A 16208-nucleotide genomic window follows, 5' to 3' on the forward strand; every position below is an offset into this window, starting at 1 on the left:
GCCTTGGCCGCTCTGGGCCCTGCTGTGCAGGAGGGGCCCTGGGTGCCAGCGGCAGCTGGGGGCCTCAGCCACCTCTTCTCTCCACAGGAACTCTTCTGTAGCTCCAGCATCCTGGCCAAGAATGTGCCACTCTCCATCATCCACAGGAAGCTTAGAGACTGTCTGGTTTTACTGTGCTCCTTCAGGGTATCAGAAGCAGGAGTCACCCTGGAAAGCAGCGAACCAGCACTCCCTGCCTCCCCCACGGTCCCCCAGCCCACCTGTGATCCCTATTTCCCCTGAGATCCCCCACCTCCTCCCCTCCCGAGCCGGCTGCCCTGCTCCAGCTAGGACTGAAAGTGGGCCAGCCACAGCAGGCCTTGGGCCACCAACAGCGTGCTCTTGGCTACAAATAACACTTCTTACTGTTTTCCCTTCAATAGGAAGGGCTGAATATTCTTCCCATGCCCACCTCATCCTTTGCTCTTTTGATTTTTATGCTGCTGGGTGCTGGCTAAATCTCTTCAAAGAGCTTTATAACTTCGCATGTTTTCCCCACCTACTAGGCCATAATAAAAATAAAAAAATAAAAAATTCTTCCGTTTAGATTTCATTTTCACTGCAGTTGGGCCACTCAAATGTGTGTGCCATGGAAGGGACGAGAAAAAAGGACATACCAGTCAGTGCCACAGAAGGTATACTGCTGTGCCAGGCTCAGCCAGGCTGAGTAGTCCTGCTGGGGCCCCTCCATACGAGACACGTCCCAAAACACCCTGGGAGCGGCTGCATCGGGTGTCCATGGCGGGGAAAGGGCAGAGGAGGAGGCCAGGGCTCCAGTGTGTCCTGACAGGGCCTGGCTCTGTCCCCTTGGGCTGGGGGAGCTGTCACGAGGAAGGGACGGTCAGTGGTGGCTGTGGCTGCTCAGGGATGGCTTTGGCCTGTGTCCCAGGAAGAAGCCACTGCCCAAGCAGCTGCGCTGTCCCCGGGCTCTGCTCCCGGCCTTCTGGGCTCTGTTGGAAGGCACAGCCTGTGCCAAGGGATGGCAAGGTGCCTGCAGGCCCCAGCTCAGGGACAAACAGAGAACGTCCTGGCCGTATGCAGCGTGCTGCCAGCTCAGCCCATGACGCCTGATCTTGCAGAGCCCGGCAGGAGTCGGTGCTCTGAAGGTTCTGCAGTGGGATTGCCTTTCCCCTGCAGTTCCCCACTCCTGGCGACTGCCCGTGCCGGAGTTGCACCATAGAGCTAGCCCGGAGCTCCTGTGCGGCCAAGAGCAGCGTCACTCACAGATGTTATGACAGAAACAGGAGTCAATGTTAAGGATCCAGTGCGCCTCTCAAGAATTGTCGGCCCGCAGGACGTGCGCAAATCCTGCGTCATAGACGCAGTGTTGACTGTCCTCACTGTGCAACTTGTGCTGATATGCGGCTTTTTTGGGATCCGGAAAGTGTACAAGATCAGACGGTAATTTGTTGGTTTTTCTCCAGAGTTGTCTTCAAACTCTGCCCACAGCACTGGTAGCCTGACGCATAGTCATGCTGCTGTGCACTTGTTTGTAGTCAATGGTAGTCCACAGAATTCCGCTGAGAGTTCTGCTGCTGCCCAGGCCTTTCATTGCCCTCCTAACTGCTGGGCCTTGTCCTGGGGAGCCCGCTTGTGCTGCAGCCAATGCTGGCTCCCACGGAGGCTGCCTGGCCAAGAGCAGCCCCAGGAGCAGCAGGCAGAGGCAAAGCAAGGTGGGCAGGAGGAAGAGCGGGAACGAGATTGCCCTTGAAAGGAAGAAGCGCTCTGAGACCTGCTCCAGGCCAGGGACCCTGCCCAGAGCCATGCCCTGCTCGCCGGGCTCTTGAGGGGCAGCTCTCCAGCTGGGCCATGCTGGGCCAGCAGCTGCAGCCGTGCTGGGGAGCCTTGGCCGCTCTGGGCCCTGCTGTGCAGGAGGGGCCCTGGGTGCCAGCGGCAGCTGGGGGCCTCAGCCACCTCTTCTCTCCACAGGAACTCTTCTGTAGCTCCAGCATCCTGGCCAAGAATGTGCCACTCTCCATCATCCACAGGAAGCTTAGAGACTGTCTGGTTTTACTGTGCTCCTTCAGGGTATCAGAAGCAGGAGTCACCCTGGAAAGCAGCGAACCAGCACTCCCTGCCTCCCCCACGGTCCCCCAGCCCACCTGTGATCCCTATTTCCCCTGAGATCCCCCACCTCCTCCCCTCCCGAGCCGGCTGCCCTGCTCCAGCTAGGACTGAAAGTGGGCCAGCCACAGCAGGCCTTGGGCCACCAACAGCGTGCTCTTGGCTACAAATAACACTTCTTACTGTTTTCCCTTCAATAGGAAGGGCTGAATATTCTTCCCATGCCCACCTCATCCTTTGCTCTTTTGATTTTTATGCTGCTGGGTGCTGGCTAAATCTCTTCAAAGAGCTTTATAACTTCGCATGTTTTCCCCACCTACTAGGCCATAATAAAAATAAAAAAATAAAAAATTCTTCTATTTAGATTTCATTTTCACTGCAGTTGGGCCACTCAAATGTGTGTGCCATGGAAGGGACGAGAAAAAAGGACATACCAGTCAGTGCCACAGAAGGTATACTGCTGTGCCAGGCTCAGCCAGGCTGAGTAGTCCTGCTGGGGCCCCTCCATACGAGACACGTCCCAAAACACCCTGGGAGCGGCTGCATCGGGTATCCATGGCGGGGAAAGGGCAGAGGAGGAGGCCAGGGCTCCAGTGTGTCCTGACAGGGCCTGGCTCTGTCCCCTTGGGCTGGGGGAGCTGTCACGAGGAAGGGACGGTCAGTGGTGGCTGTGGCTGCTCAGGGATGGCTTTGGCCTGTGTCCCAGGAAGAAGCCACTGCCCAAGCAGCTGCGCTGTCCCCGGGCTCTGCTCCCGGCCTTCTGGGCTCTGTTGGAAGGCACAGCCTGTGCCAAGGGATGGCAAGGTGCCTGCAGGCCCCAGCTCAGGGACAAACAGAGAACGTCCTGGCCGTATGCAGCGTGCTGCCAGCTCAGCCCATGACGCCTGATCTTGCAGAGCCCGGCAGGAGTCGGTGCTCTGAAGGTTCTGCAGTGGGATTGCCTTTCCCCTGCAGTTCCCCACTCCTGGCGACTGCCCGTGCCGGAGTTGCACCATAGAGCTAGCCCGGAGCTCCTGTGCGGCCAAGAGCAGCGTCACTCACAGATGTTATGACAGAAACAGGAGTCAATGTTAAGGATCCAGTGCGCCTCTCAAGAATTGTCGGCCCGCAGGACGTGCGCAAATCCTGCGTCATAGACGCAGTGTTGACTGTCCTCACTGTGCAACTTGTGCTGATATGCGGCTTTTTTGGGATCCGGAAAGTGTACAAGATCAGACGGTAATTTGTTGGTTTTTCTCCAGAGTTGTCTTCAAACTCTGCCCACAGCACTGGTAGCCTGACGCATAGTCATGCTGCTGTGCACTTGTTTGTAGTCAATGGTAGTCCACAGAATTCCGCTGAGAGTTCTGCTGCTGCCCAGGCCTTTCATTGCCCTCCTAACTGCTGGGCCTTGTCCTGGGGAGCCCGCTTGTGCTGCAGCCAATGCTGGCTCCCACGGAGGCTGCCTGGCCAAGAGCAGCCCCAGGAGCAGCAGGCAGAGGCAAAGCAAGGTGGGCAGGAGGAAGAGCGGGAACGAGATTGCCCTTGAAAGGAAGAAGCGCTCTGAGACCTGCTCCAGGCCAGGGACCCTGCCCAGAGCCATGCCCTGCTCGCCGGGCTCTTGAGGGGCAGCTCTCCAGCTGGGCCAAGCTGGGCCAGCAGCTGCAGCCGTGCTGGGGAGCCTTGGCCGCTCTGGGCCCTGCTGTGCAGGAGGGGCCCTGTGTGCCAGCGGCAGCTGGGGGCCTCAGCCACCTCTTCTCTCCACAGGAACAGCTCTTCCGCTCCAGCAGCCTGGCGAAGAATGTGCCACTCTCCCTCGTCCACCGGAAGCTTAGAGACTGTCTGGTTTTACTGTGCTCCTTCAGGGTCTCAGAAGCAGGAGTTGCCTTGCAAAGAAGAGCACCAGCACTCCCTGCCTCCCCCACGGTCCCCCAGCCCGGCTGTGATCCCTATTTCCCCCGAGAACCCCCCACCTCCTCCCCTCCCGAGCCGGCCGCCCTGCTCCAGCTAGGACTGAAAGTGGGCCAGCCACAGCAGGCCTTGGGCCACCAACAGCGTGCTCTTGGCTACAAATAACACTTCTTACTGTTTTCCCTTCAATAGGAAGGGCTGAATATTCTTCCCATGCCCACCTCATCCTTTGCTCTTTTGATTTTTATGCTGCTGGGTGCTGGCTAAATCTCTTCAAAGAGCTTTATAACTTCGCATGTTTTCCCCACCTACTAGGCCATAATAAAAATAAAAAAATAAAAAATTCTTCCGTTTAGATTTCATTTTCACTGCAGTTGGGCCACTCAAATGTGTGTGCCATGGAAGGGACGAGAAAAAAGGACATACCAGTCAGTGCCACAGAAGGTATACTGCTGTGCCAGGCTCAGCCAGGCTGAGTAGTCCTGCTGGGGCCCCTCCATACGAGACAAGTCCCAAAACACCCTGGGAGCGGCTGCATCGGGTGTCCATGGCGGGGAAAGGGCAGAGGAGGAGGCCAGGGCTCCAGTGTGTCCTGACAGGGCCTGGCTCTGTCCCCTTGGGCTGGGGGAGCTGTCACGAGGAAGGGACGGTCAGTGGTGGCTGTGGCTGCTCAGGGATGGCTTTGGCCTGTGTCCCAGGAAGAAGCCACTGCCCAAGCAGCTGCGCTGTCCCCGGGCTCTGCTCCCGGCCTTCTGGGCTCTGTTGGAAGGCACAGCCTGTGCCAAGGGATGGCAAGGTGCCTGCAGGCCCCAGCTCAGGGACAAACAGAGAACGTCCTGGCCGTATGCAGCGTGCTGCCAGCTCAGCCCATGACGCCTGATCTTGCAGAGCCCGGCAGGAGTCGGTGCTCTGAAGGTTCTGCAGTGGGATTGCCTTTCCCCTGCAGTTCCCCACTCCTGGCGACTGCCCGTGCCGGAGTTGCACCATAGAGCTAGCCCGGAGCTCCTGTGCGGCCAAGAGCAGCGTCACTCACAGATGTTATGACAGAAACAGGAGTCAATGTTAAGGATCCAGTGCGCCTCTCAAGAATTGTCGGCCCGCAGGACGTGCGCAAATCCTGCGTCATAGACGCAGTGTTGACTGTCCTCACTGTGCAACTTGTGCTGATATGCGGCTTTTTTGGGATCCGGAAAGTGTACAAGATCAGACGGTAATTTGTTGGTTTTTCTCCAGAGTTGTCTTCAAACTCTGCCCACAGCACTGGTAGCCTGACGCATAGTCATGCTGCTGTGCACTTGTTTGTAGTCAATGGTAGTCCACAGAATTCCGCTGAGAGTTCTGCTGCTGCCCAGGCCTTTCATTGCCCTCCTAACTGCTGGGCCTTGTCCTGGGGAGCCCGCTTGTGCTGCAGCCAATGCTGGCTCCCACGGAGGCTGCCTGGCCAAGAGCAGCCCCAGGAGCAGCAGGCAGAGGCAAAGCAAGGTGGGCAGGAGGAAGAGCGGGAACGAGATTGCCCTTGAAAGGAAGAAGCGCTCTGAGACCTGCTCCAGGCCAGGGACCCTGCCCAGAGCCATGCCCTGCTCGCCGGGCTCTTGAGGGGCAGCTCTCCAGCTGGGCCATGCTGGGCCAGCAGCTGCAGCCGTGCTGGGGAGCCTTGGCCGCTCTGGGCCCTGCTGTGCAGGAGGGGCCCTGGGTGCCAGCGGCAGCTGGGGGCCTCAGCCACCTCTTCTCTCCACAGGAACTCTTCTGTAGCTCCAGCATCCTGGCCAAGAATGTGCCACTCTCCATCATCCACAGGAAGCTTAGAGACTGTCTGGTTTTACTGTGCTCCTTCAGGGTATCAGAAGCAGGAGTCACCCTGGAAAGCAGCGAACCAGCACTCCCTGCCTCCCCCACGGTCCCCCAGCCCACCTGTGATCCCTATTTCCCCTGAGATCCCCCACCTCCTCCCCTCCCGAGCCGGCCGCCCTGCTCCAGCTAGGACTGAAAGTGGGCCAGCCACAGCAGGCCTTGGGCCACCAACAGCGTGCTCTTGGCTACAAATAACACTTCTTACTGTTTTCCCTTCAATAGGAAGGGCTGAATATTCTTCCCATGCCCACCTCATCCTTTGCTCTTTTGATTTTTATGCTGCTGGGTGCTGGCTAAATCTCTTCAAAGAGCTTTATAACTTCGCATGTTTTCCCCACCTACTAGGCCATAATAAAAATAAAAAAATAAAAAATTCTTCCGTTTAGATTTCATTTTCACTGCAGTTGGGCCACTCAAATGTGTGTGCCATGGAAGGGACGAGAAAAAAGGACATACCAGTCAGTGCCACAGAAGGTATACTGCTGTGCCAGGCTCAGCCAGGCTGAGTAGTCCTGCTGGGGCCCCTCCATACGAGACACGTCCCAAAACACCCTGGGAGCGGCTGCATCGGGTATCCATGGCGGGGAAAGGGCAGAGGAGGAGGCCAGGGCTCCAGTGTGTCCTGACAGGGCCTGGCTCTGTCCCCTTGGGCTGGGGGAGCTGTCACGAGGAAGGGACGGTCAGTGGTGGCTGTGGCTGCTCAGGGATGGCTTTGGCCTGTGTCCCAGGAAGAAGCCACTGCCCAAGCAGCTGCGCTGTCCCCGGGCTCTGCTCCCGGCCTTCTGGGCTCTGTTGGAAGGCACAGCCTGTGCCAAGGGATGGCAAGGTGCCTGCAGGCCCCAGCTCAGGGACAAACAGAGAACGTCCTGGCCGTATGCAGCGTGCTGCCAGCTCAGCCCATGACGCCTGATCTTGCAGAGCCCGGCAGGAGTCGGTGCTCTGAAGGTTCTGCAGTGGGATTGCCTTTCCCCTGCAGTTCCCCACTCCTGGCGACTGCCCGTGCCGGAGTTGCACCATAGAGCTAGCCCGGAGCTCCTGTGCGGCCAAGAGCAGCGTCACTCACAGATGTTATGACAGAAACAGGAGTCAATGTTAAGGATCCAGTGCGCCTCTCAAGAATTGTCGGCCCGCAGGACGTGCGCAAATCCTGCGTCATAGACGCAGTGTTGACTGTCCTCACTGTGCAACTTGTGCTGATATGCGGCTTTTTTGGGATCCGGAAAGTGTACAAGATCAGACGGTAATTTGTTGGTTTTTCTCCAGAGTTGTCTTCAAACTCTGCCCACAGCACTGGTAGCCTGACGCATAGTCATGCTGCTGTGCACTTGTTTGTAGTCAATGGTAGTCCACAGAATTCCGCTGAGAGTTCTGCTGCTGCCCAGGCCTTTCATTGCCCTCCTAACTGCTGGGCCTTGTCCTGGGGAGCCCGCTTGTGCTGCAGCCAATGCTGGCTCCCACGGAGGCTGCCTGGCCAAGAGCAGCCCCAGGAGCAGCAGGCAGAGGCAAAGCAAGGTGGGCAGGAGGAAGAGCGGGAACGAGATTGCCCTTGAAAGGAAGAAGCGCTCTGAGACCTGCTCCAGGCCAGGGACCCTGCCCAGAGCCATGCCCTGCTCGCCGGGCTCTTGAGGGGCAGCTCTCCAGCTGGGCCAAGCTGGGCCAGCAGCTGCAGCCGTGCTGGGGAGCCTTGGCCGCTCTGGGCCCTGCTGTGCAGGAGGGGCCCTGTGTGCCAGCGGCAGCTGGGGGCCTCAGCCACCTCTTCTCTCCACAGGAACAGCTCTTCCGCTCCAGCAGCCTGGCGAAGAATGTGCCACTCTCCCTCGTCCACCGGAAGCTTAGAGACTGTCTGGTTTTACTGTGCTCCTTCAGGGTCTCAGAAGCAGGAGTTGCCTTGCAAAGAAGAGCACCAGCACTCCCTGCCTCCCCCACGGTCCCCCAGCCCACCTGTGATCCCTATTTCCCCCGAGAACCCCCCACCTCCTCCCCTCCCGAGCCGGCCGCCCTGCTCCAGCTAGGACTGAAAGTGGGCCAGCCACAGCAGGCCTTGGGCCACCAACAGCGTGCTCTTGGCTACAAATAACACTTCTTACTGTTTTCCCTTCAATAGGAAGGGCTGAATATTCTTCCCATGCCCACCTCATCCTTTGCTCTTTTGATTTTTATGCTGCTGGGTGCTGGCTAAATCTCTTCAAAGAGCTTTATAACTTCGCATGTTTTCCCCACCTACTAGGCCATAATAAAAATAAAAAAATAAAAAATTCTTCCGTTTAGATTTCATTTTCACTGCAGTTGGGCCACTCAAATGTGTGTGCCATGGAAGGGACGAGAAAAAAGGACATACCAGTCAGTGCCACAGAAGGTATACTGCTGTGCCAGGCTCAGCCAGGCTGAGTAGTCCTGCTGGGGCCCCTCCATACGAGACACGTCCCAAAACACCCTGGGAGCGGCTGCATCGGGTGTCCATGGCGGGGAAAGGGCAGAGGAGGAGGCCAGGGCTCCAGTGTGTCCTGACAGGGCCTGGCTCTGTCCCCTTGGGCTGGGGGAGCTGTCACGAGGAAGGGACGGTCAGTGGTGGCTGTGGCTGCTCAGGGATGGCTTTGGCCTGTGTCCCAGGAAGAAGCCACTGCCCAAGCAGCTGCGCTGTCCCCGGGCTCTGCTCCCGGCCTTCTGGGCTCTGTTGGAAGGCACAGCCTGTGCCAAGGGATGGCAAGGTGCCTGCAGGCCCCAGCTCAGGGACAAACAGAGAACGTCCTGGCCGTATGCAGCGTGCTGCCAGCTCAGCCCATGACGCCTGATCTTGCAGAGCCCGGCAGGAGTCGGTGCTCTGAAGGTTCTGCAGTGGGATTGCCTTTCCCCTGCAGTTCCCCACTCCTGGCGACTGCCCGTGCCGGAGTTGCACCATAGAGCTAGCCCGGAGCTCCTGTGCGGCCAAGAGCAGCGTCACTCACAGATGTTATGACAGAAACAGGAGTCAATGTTAAGGATCCAGTGCGCCTCTCAAGAATTGTCGGCCCGCAGGACGTGCGCAAATCCTGCGTCATAGACGCAGTGTTGACTGTCCTCACTGTGCAACTTGTGCTGATATGCGGCTTTTTTGGGATCCGGAAAGTGTACAAGATCAGACGGTAATTTGTTGGTTTTTCTCCAGAGTTGTCTTCAAACTCTGCCCACAGCACTGGTAGCCTGACGCATAGTCATGCTGCTGTGCACTTGTTTGTAGTCAATGGTAGTCCACAGAATTCCGCTGAGAGTTCTGCTGCTGCCCAGGCCTTTCATTGCCCTCCTAACTGCTGGGCCTTGTCCTGGGGAGCCCGCTTGTGCTGCAGCCAATGCTGGCTCCCACGGAGGCTGCCTGGCCAAGAGCAGCCCCAGGAGCAGCAGGCAGAGGCAAAGCAAGGTGGGCAGGAGGAAGAGCGGGAACGAGATTGCCCTTGAAAGGAAGAAGCGCTCTGAGACCTGCTCCAGGCCAGGGACCCTGCCCAGAGCCATGCCCTGCTCGCCGGGCTCTTGAGGGGCAGCTCTCCAGCTGGGCCATGCTGGGCCAGCAGCTGCAGCCGTGCTGGGGAGCCTTGGCCGCTCTGGGCCCTGCTGTGCAGGAGGGGCCCTGGGTGCCAGCGGCAGCTGGGGGCCTCAGCCACCTCTTCTCTCCACAGGAACTCTTCTGTAGCTCCAGCATCCTGGCCAAGAATGTGCCACTCTCCATCATCCACAGGAAGCTTAGAGACTGTCTGGTTTTACTGTGCTCCTTCAGGGTATCAGAAGCAGGAGTCACCCTGGAAAGCAGCGAACCAGCACTCCCTGCCTCCCCCACGGTCCCCCAGCCCACCTGTGATCCCTATTTCCCCTGAGATCCCCCACCTCCTCCCCTCCCGAGCCGGCCGCCCTGCTCCAGCTAGGACTGAAAGTGGGCCAGCCACAGCAGGCCTTGGGCCACCAACAGCGTGCTCTTGGCTACAAATAACACTTCTTACTGTTTTCCCTTCAATAGGAAGGGCTGAATATTCTTCCCATGCCCACCTCATCCTTTGCTCTTTTGATTTTTATGCTGCTGGGTGCTGGCTAAATCTCTTCAAAGAGCTTTATAACTTCGCATGTTTTCCCCACCTACTAGGCCATAATAAAAATAAAAAAATAAAAAATTCTTCCGTTTAGATTTCATTTTCACTGCAGTTGGGCCACTCAAATGTGTGTGCCATGGAAGGGACGAGAAAAAAGGACATACCAGTCAGTGCCACAGAAGGTATACTGCTGTGCCAGGCTCAGCCAGGCTGAGTAGTCCTGCTGGGGCCCCTCCATACGAGACACGTCCCAAAACACCCTGGGAGCGGCTGCATCGGGTGTCCATGGCGGGGAAAGGGCAGAGGAGGAGGCCAGGGCTCCAGTGTGTCCTGACAGGGCCTGGCTCTGTCCCCTTGGGCTGGGGGAGCTGTCACGAGGAAGGGACGGTCAGTGGTGGCTGTGGCTGCTCAGGGATGGCTTTGGCCTGTGTCCCAGGAAGAAGCCACTGCCCAAGCAGCTGCGCTGTCCCCGGGCTCTGCTCCCGGCCTTCTGGGCTCTGTTGGAAGGCACAGCCTGTGCCAAGGGATGGCAAGGTGCCTGCAGGCCCCAGCTCAGGGACAAACAGAGAACGTCCTGGCCGTATGCAGCGTGCTGCCAGCTCAGCCCATGACGCCTGATCTTGCAGAGCCCGGCAGGAGTCGGTGCTCTGAAGGTTCTGCAGTGGGATTGCCTTTCCCCTGCAGTTCCCCACTCCTGGCGACTGCCCGTGCCGGAGTTGCACCATAGAGCTAGCCCGGAGCTCCTGTGCGGCCAAGAGCAGCGTCACTCACAGATGTTATGACAGAAACAGGAGTCAATGTTAAGGATCCAGTGCGCCTCTCAAGAATTGTCGGCCCGCAGGACGTGCGCAAATCCTGCGTCATAGACGCAGTGTTGACTGTCCTCACTGTGCAACTTGTGCTGATATGCGGCTTTTTTGGGATCCGGAAAGTGTACAAGATCAGACGGTAATTTGTTGGTTTTTCTCCAGAGTTGTCTTCAAACTCTGCCCACAGCACTGGTAGCCTGACGCATAGTCATGCTGCTGTGCACTTGTTTGTAGTCAATGGTAGTCCACAGAATTCCGCTGAGAGTTCTGCTGCTGCCCAGGCCTTTCATTGCCCTCCTAACTGCTGGGCCTTGTCCTGGGGAGCCCGCTTGTGCTGCAGCCAATGCTGGCTCCCACGGAGGCTGCCTGGCCAAGAGCAGCCCCAGGAGCAGCAGGCAGAGGCAAAGCAAGGTGGGCAGGAGGAAGAGCGGGAACGAGATTGCCCTTGAAAGGAAGAAGCGCTCTGAGACCTGCTCCAGGCCAGGGACCCTGCCCAGAGCCATGCCCTGCTCGCCGGGCTCTTGAGGGGCAGCTCTCCAGCTGGGCCAAGCTGGGCCAGCAGCTGCAGCCGTGCTGGGGAGCCTTGGCCGCTCTGGGCCCTGCTGTGCAGGAGGGGCCCTGGGTGCCAGCGGCAGCTGGGGGCCTCAGCCACCTCTTCTCTCCACAGGAACTCTTCTGTAGCTCCAGCATCCTGGCCAAGAATGTGCCACTCTCCATCATCCACAGGAAGCTTAGAGACTGTCTGGTTTTACTGTGCTCCTTCAGGGTATCAGAAGCAGGAGTCACCCTGGAAAGCAGCGAACCAGCACTCCCTGCCTCCCCCACGGTCCCCCAGCCCACCTGTGATCCCTATTTCCCCTGAGATCCCCCACCTCCTCCCCTCCCGAGCCGGCCGCCCTGCTCCAGCTAGGACTGAAAGTGGGCCAGCCACAGCAGGCCTTGGGCCACCAACAGCGTGCTCTTGGCTACAAATAACACTTCTTACTGTTTTCCCTTCAATAGGAAGGGCTGAATATTCTTCCCATGCCCACCTCATCCTTTGCTCTTTTGATTTTTATGCTGCTGGGTGCTGGCTAAATCTCTTCAAAGAGCTTTATAACTTCACATGTTTTCCCCACCTACTAGGCCATAATAAAAATAAAAAAATAAAAAATTCTTCCGTTTAGATTTCATTTTCACTGCAGTTGGGCCACTCAAATGTGTGTGCCATGGAAGGGACGAGAAAAAAGGACATACCAGTCAGTGCCACAGAAGGTATACTGCTGTGCCAGGCTCAGCCAGGCTGAGTAGTCCTGCTGGGGCCCCTCCATACGAGACACGTCCCAAAACACCCTGGGAGCGGCTGCATCGGGTGTCCATGGCGGGGAAAGGGCAGAGGAGGAGGCCAGGGCTCCAGTGTGTCCTGACAGGGCCTGGCTCTGTCCCCTTGGGCTGGGGGAGCTGTCACGAGGAAGGGACGGTCAGTGGTGGCTGTGGCTGCTCAGGGATGGCTTTGGCCTGTGTCCCAGGAAGAAGCCACTGCCCAAGCAGCTGCGCTGTCCCCGGGCTCTGCTCCCGGCCTTCTGGGCTCTGTTGGAAGGCACAGCCTGTGCCAAGGGATGGCAAGGTGCCTGCAGGCCCCAGCTCAGGGACAAACAGAGAACGTCCTGGCCGTATGCAGCGTGCTGCCAGCTCAGCCCATGACGCCTGATCTTGCAGAGCCCGGCAGGAGTCGGTGCTCTGAAGGTTCTGCAGTGGGATTGCCTTTCCCCTGCAGTTCCCCACTCCTGGCGACTGCCCGTGCCGGAGTTGCACCATAGAGCTAGCCCGGAGCTCCTGTGCGGCCAAGAGCAGCGTCACTCACAGATGTTATGACAGAAACAGGAGTCAATGTTAAGGATCCAGTGCGCCTCTCAAGAATTGTCGGCCCGCAGGACGTGCGCAAATCCTGCGTCATAGACGCAGTGTTGACTGTCCTCACTGTGCAACTTGTGCTGATATGCGGCTTTTTTGGGATCCGGAAAGTGTACAAGATCAGACGGTAATTTGTTGGTTTTTCTCCAGAGTTGTCTTCAAACTCTGCCCACAGCACTGGTAGCCTGACGCATAGTCATGCTGCTGTGCACTTGTTTGTAGTCAATGGTAGTCCACAGAATTCCGCTGAGAGTTCTGCTGCTGCCCAGGCCTTTCATTGCCCTCCTAACTGCTGGGCCTTGTCCTGGGGAGCCCGCTTGTGCTGCAGCCAATGCTGGCTCCCACGGAGGCTGCCTGGCCAAGAGCAGCCCCAGGAGCAGCAGGCAGAGGCAAAGCAAGGTGGGCAGGAGGAAGAGCGGGAACGAGATTGCCCTTGAAAGGAAGAAGCGCTCTGAGACCTGCTCCAGGCCAGGGACCCTGCCCAGAGCCATGCCCTGCTCGCCGGGCTCTTGAGGGGCAGCTCTCCAGCTGGGCCATGCTGGGCCAGCAGCTGCAGCCGTGCTGGGGAGCCTTGGCCGCTCTGGGCCCTGCTGTGCAGGAGGGGCCCTGGGTGCCAGCGGCAGCTGGGGGCCTCAGCCACCTCTTCTCTCCACAGGAACTCTTCTGTAGCTCCAGCATCCTGGCCAAGAATGTGCCACTCTCCATCATCCACAGGAAGCTTAGAGACTGTCTGGTTTTACTGTGCTCCTTCAGGGTATCAGAAGCAGGAGTCACCCTGGAAAGCAGCGAACCAGCACTCCCTGCCTCCCCCACGGTCCCCCAGCCCACCTGTGATCCCTATTTCCCCTGAGATCCCCCACCTCCTCCCCTCCCGAGCCGGCCGCCCTGCTCCAGCTAGGACTGAAAGTGGGCCAGCCACAGCAGGCCTTGGGCCACCAACAGCGTGCTCTTGGCTACAAATAACACTTCTTACTGTTTTCCCTTCAATAGGAAGGGCTGAATATTCTTCCCATGCCCACCTCATCCTTTGCTCTTTTGATTTTTATGCTGCTGGGTGCTGGCTAAATCTCTTCAAAGAGCTTTATAACTTCGCATGTTTTCCCCACCTACTAGGCCATAATAAAAATAAAAAAATAAAAAATTCTTCCGTTTAGATTTCATTTTCACTGCAGTTGGGCCACTCAAATGTGTGTGCCATGGAAGGGACGAGAAAAAAGGACATACCAGTCAGTGCCACAGAAGGTATACTGCTGTGCCAGGCTCAGCCAGGCTGAGTAGTCCTGCTGGGGCCCCTCCATACGAGACACGTCCCAAAACACCCTGGGAGCGGCTGCATCGGGTGTCCATGGCGGGGAAAGGGCAGAGGAGGAGGCCAGGGCTCCAGTGTGTCCTGACAGGGCCTGGCTCTGTCCCCTTGGGCTGGGGGAGCTGTCACGAGGAAGGGACGGTCAGTGGTGGCTGTGGCTGCTCAGGGATGGCTTTGGCCTGTGTCCCAGGAAGAAGCCACTGCCCAAGCAGCTGCGCTGTCCCCGGGCTCTGCTCCCGGCCTTCTGGGCTCTGTTGGAAGGCACAGCCTGTGCCAAGGGATGGCAAGGTGCCTGCAGGCCCCAGCTCAGGGACAAACAGAGAACGTCCTGGCCGTATGCAGCGTGCTGCCAGCTCAGCCCATGACGCCTGATCTTGCAGAGCCCGGCAGGAGTCGGTGCTCTGAAGGTTCTGCAGTGGGATTGCCTTTCCCCTGCAGTTCCCCACTCCTGGCGACTGCCCGTGCCGGAGTTGCACCATAGAGCTAGCCCGGAGCTCCTGTGTGGCCAAGAGCAGCGTCACTCACAGATGTTATGACAGAAACAGGAGTCAATGTTAAGGATCCAGTGCGCCTCTCAAGAATTGTCGGCCCGCAGGACGTGCGCAAATCCTGCGTCATAGACGCAGTGTTGACTGTCCTCACTGTGCAACTTGTGCTGATATGCGGCTTTTTTGGGATCCGGAAAGTGTACAAGATCAGACGGTAATTTGTTGGTTTTTCTCCAGAGTTGTCTTCAAACTCTGCCCACAGCACTGGTAGCCTGACGCATAGTCATGCTGCTGTGCACTTGTTTGTAGTCAATGGTAGTCCACAGAATTCCGCTGAGAGTTCTGCTGCTGCCCAGGCCTTTCATTGCCCTCCTAACTGCTGGGCCTTGTCCTGGGGAGCCCGCTTGTGCTGCAGCCAATGCTGGCTCCCACGGAGGCTGCCTGGCCAAGAGCAGCCCCAGGAGCAGCAGGCAGAGGCAAAGCAAGGTGGGCAGGAGGAAGAGCGGGAACGAGATTGCCCTTGAAAGGAAGAAGCGCTCTGAGACCTGCTCCAGGCCAGGGACCCTGCCCAGAGCCATGCCCTGCTCGCCGGGCTCTTGAGGGGCAGCTCTCCAGCTGGGCCAAGCTGGGCCAGCAGCTGCAGCCGTGCTGGGGAGCCTTGGCCGCTCTGGGCCCTGCTGTGCAGGAGGGGCCCTGGGTGCCAGCGGCAGCTGGGGGCCTCAGCCACCTCTTCTCTCCACAGGAACTCTTCTGTAGCTCCAGCATCCTGGCCAAGAATGTGCCACTCTCCATCATCCACAGGAAGCTTAGAGACTGTCTGGTTTTACTGTGCTCCTTCAGGGTATCAGAAGCAGGAGTCACCCTGGAAAGCAGCGAACCAGCACTCCCTGCCTCCCCCACGGTCCCCCAGCCCACCTGTGATCCCTATTTCCCCTGAGATCCCCCACCTCCTCCCCTCCCGAGCCGGCCGCCCTGCTCCAGCTAGGACTGAAAGTGGGCCAGCCACAGCAGGCCTTGGGCCACCAACAGCGTGCTCTTGGCTACAAATAACACTTCTTACTGTTTTCCCTTCAATAGGAAGGGCTGAATATTCTTCCCATGCCCACCTCATCCTTTGCTCTTTTGATTTTTATGCTGCTGGGTGCTGGCTAAATCTCTTCAAAGAGCTTTATAACTTCACATGTTTTCCCCACCTACTAGGCCATAATAAAAATAAAAAAATAAAAAATTCTTCCGTTTAGATTTCATTTTCACTGCAGTTGGGCCACTCAAATGTGTGTGCCATGGAAGGGACGAGAAAAAAGGACATACCAGTCAGTGCCACAGAAGGTATACTGCTGTGCCAGGCTCAGCCAGGCTGAGTAGTCCTGCTGGGGCCCCTCCATACGAGACACGTCCCAAAACACCCTGGGAGCGGCTGCATCGGGTGTCCATGGCGGGGAAAGGGCAGAGGAGGAGGCCAGGGCTCCAGTGTGTCCTGACAGGGCCTGGCTCTGTCCCCTTGGGCTGGGGGAGCTGTCACGAGGAAGGGACGGTCAGTGGTGGCTGTGGCTGCTCAGGGATGGCTTTGGCCTGTGTCCCAGGAAGAAGCCACTGCCCAAGCAGCTGCGCTGTCCCCGGGCTCTGCTCCCGGCCTTCTGGGCTCTGTTGGAAGGCACAGCCTGTGCCAAGGGATGGCAAGGTGCCTGCAGGCCCCAGCTCAGGGACAAACAGAGAACGTCCTGGCCGTATGCAGCGTGCTGCCAGCTCAGCCCATGACGCCTGATCTTGCAGAGCCCGGCAGGAGTCGGTGCTCTGAAGGTTCTGCAGTGGG

The sequence above is a fragment of the Poecile atricapillus genome, chromosome 9 (genome assembly GCF_030490865.1).
Source record: "Poecile atricapillus isolate bPoeAtr1 chromosome 9, bPoeAtr1.hap1, whole genome shotgun sequence".
Lineage (NCBI taxonomy): Eukaryota > Metazoa > Chordata > Aves > Passeriformes > Paridae > Poecile > Poecile atricapillus.